The sequence below is a fragment of the Mangifera indica genome, chromosome 12, assembly GCF_011075055.1.
Source record: "Mangifera indica cultivar Alphonso chromosome 12, CATAS_Mindica_2.1, whole genome shotgun sequence".
Lineage (NCBI taxonomy): Eukaryota > Viridiplantae > Streptophyta > Magnoliopsida > Sapindales > Anacardiaceae > Mangifera > Mangifera indica.
Window position 1 is genome coordinate 8,187,539 of NC_058148.1, and position 3,017 is coordinate 8,190,555.

At 30.6% G+C, this 3,017-nt stretch overlaps 1 pseudogene; it reads left to right on the plus strand.

Annotated features, from left to right (window-relative positions):
- The first annotated feature begins 2,099 nt into the window (after positions 1-2,099).
- LOC123193788 lies at positions 2,100-2,232 on the plus strand (annotated as a pseudogene).
- The last annotated feature ends 785 nt before the right edge of the window (positions 2,233-3,017 follow it).

Genomic DNA, 3,017 nt, shown 5'->3' on the forward strand with positions numbered 1-3,017 from the left:
ATTTGGAAACACTTGTTCGCATATCAAGAAGGTCTCCAAAGAGCTGAAACGCCAAATTGCTTCACTAACTAAAGGATATTCAGCATCTGGGAGAATTAATTGCAGTTCATACCTTGAAAGAACTTAGTTTCATATGAAATCATTTGTTGTCAAAACAGCGTGGCATTGCATTGAGCTACTAACTGGACTAATGGCATGCTGTTAACTTCTTCAATTTCTTGTTGTTCTTGTGAAACATTCTAATCAGATTAATAACGTCGTCCTGAGTGACAAATAAAGAGATTCTAAATAATAGAGTAAAAATTTAAATTTTCTCTGAAAATATTCAAGATTAAAATTTTGATAAACTGATATAGTAACTATAACGTGGTCTGTTTTAGATAAGATTTCTCTTTGCCAAAAAATAAAAAATGAGAGATTAATAATGTCTGCTAGTCAATAGTTTCCAATCAAAGTATAAGCTTCATTGTTTAATTTGAAACATTATTCTTCACTGGGAGAAAGGCAAAAAGCTGTGGGCTCGAAACCTAATTTGAAATTGTTCCCTAGGAAGAAGAACAAAAGAAAAATTAAAAGCAAAAAAGAATTGTCTCAACTAGCTCTTCTCTGAGTTCCAAAGACAAAAGAATTCAAGTTTGGATAGAATCTTTCTAACAAACTCCAAAAATGACGTTAGCCATTATTAAAGAGAAAAACACTTAAAGAAGAAAAGAAAAGATCTTAGAACAATTTATCAAAATCGCTTTTACAAATCCCAATGTTTTTTAGAATATTGAAAAATTTTCTTTTGAAGATATGAGAAAAAACAGCTAAAATTATCCTTTCAAAAAACAAAAAAATTGAAGTTATTGCAATTGCTGTATAAACCCTAAGATTAGGACAAAAATATTTGAAAAAAAAACATCAACAACTGTCATGATCTTAGAAGATGAATTTCAAGATTTTGATTAAAAATGTTTTTCCAAAGGTATTCCATTACATCCCGAGTAACTTAAGAAAAACTCAAAAATTTTATGAATTTATTTTAGTAGACTTGGATTTTTATTAATTCAAGCATTACTAATGTAAATAAAATCCTAAGTTTATAACTCATTCATGTCTCCACATCATGAAAGTCCTTAGTTCTTCTTATTAGGGCAAAGATCTTGTAAAATTTAAGAAATTTTCTCAAATGTTTGATCCTCCTAATTATACATATAGGGATTACCAAAATACGTCTTTTCATGCCCTCATTTGTCAAAAAGATCAATTTATACATTTTTGGATGATTTACTTCAAAAGAAACATAATATTCAAATTTTCATACTGGTTTATTTAATGATAGAGATTATTTGGCCTTATGTCTAAAATCTTCCTAAAAACTGTTTAAAAATCTTATAATTTTTTTAAATCAAATTTCAAATATCCCCATGGAGAAGTTTATTTTTGACTAGCTCTTCATTTCTCATCTAAATTCCATCTCTCATGGATTTTTTCATGGGACTATGAAATTATTGGTTTAAGCATCCAAATTCCTTGATTAATAAAGAAATTCAAAGTTAAATGGTGGAAAAAATATGATTATTCCTATATAACCAAAGAAAAATCTAGGTATCTAAACATACCAACCTTACACGCAAGAGTGAAACTGAGGCTTTTCCACCAAGTATAGAATATACAAAAGGTATCTAAACAAAAATTGATGCGACAGGATACCACAGGCTTTACCACCCGGAGGGTATAGCTGTTGTTTGCAAAACCATAATCCAAAAACAAATCTGGAGAGATTTAGCAGTTATTTGTTACTGCAGCACTGTACGCGGCAAGAAGGATGATACTACTGGACCAAGTGGCCTTGGCAGGACCCAAGCAGAAGCTTTCTATAACCAGGATCTGAAACTGGATGAGACGGACCCGGGCACCAGGCGCTGGAGCTGGAAATGGCAGCCTTGGACATCTGTAGTTCCAGTTGCGCAGGAGAAGCAGCAACTGAGCTCCAGCAGTAGCAGAAAAGGGAGAGTTGGCCTGGTTATTCTGCAGCATGTGAATAATTTGTAACAGCCTGGGAGGAGTCAAAGAGAAATTCAGCAGGTGTCTTTGGAAGGCAAAGCAAGCCAGGTGCCTTTGCGCTTGGGGCAATGACGCAGCTACTGAGGTTCTAACCGAGGCGCGTCTATTGCAGGTTCAAAATTTTGGCATTATTGATGTCAATTAATCCTTTTAAATTGATAACTCTTAATAAGTGATCGGCACGAATATAGGAAAACTGCTTAATCATTATGTAATGCATTTTAACACTAAAAATAATTAACACTGGATAACAAAACACTCATCTCTTTCCTTGTTCAAGTTCAACTTTAGGGTGATGTTGAACCAAGGAAGAGCCCCAATAAAAGAAAGGCCAAAGGACTATTTCCCACCCAAGGGTTGGTGCAAAGACAATCACACATTCACCGAATTTCAAAAAGTCAAATACCCATCAAAAGTTTACTCCATTTTTGCATACATAAGAATTTTCATGTAAAGAGAAAATTATCATTTTATGTGTAATATTAAAATAAATAAAATTATATCTTATTTTCTCTCATTAGTTTGAAAAACTAATAATTTTTTTCAGGATTAAGTTTTGAAAAATTCACTTCCCCCTCTCCAACATGTCAAATTGGTAGAAAGATTAAGAAAACTTTTCTCTATTTAATTATAAGTAAAATAATCAAAACAATAATTTTTTAATAATATAAAAATCTGAAAATATGTTTTTCATATACATATAATTTTATGGAAAAAATAACATAATTAGTGTTTAAAGCAAAGAAAAAAATGTTTTTATTATAATTTTTCTAATGATAAATAATTAAAAGTAATAATAAAAAATGTAAATAATAAAATTAAGAAACTAGAATAAAAATTGTTAAACAAAATAGTAAGTGTTCTTTATTAGATAAATTATTTGTTGACTCTATCACTTTGTTATTCATATCCAATTAACAAAAAATGTCATTAAATTTCAAGTTATATTTTGAATGAAAAGGCCACTA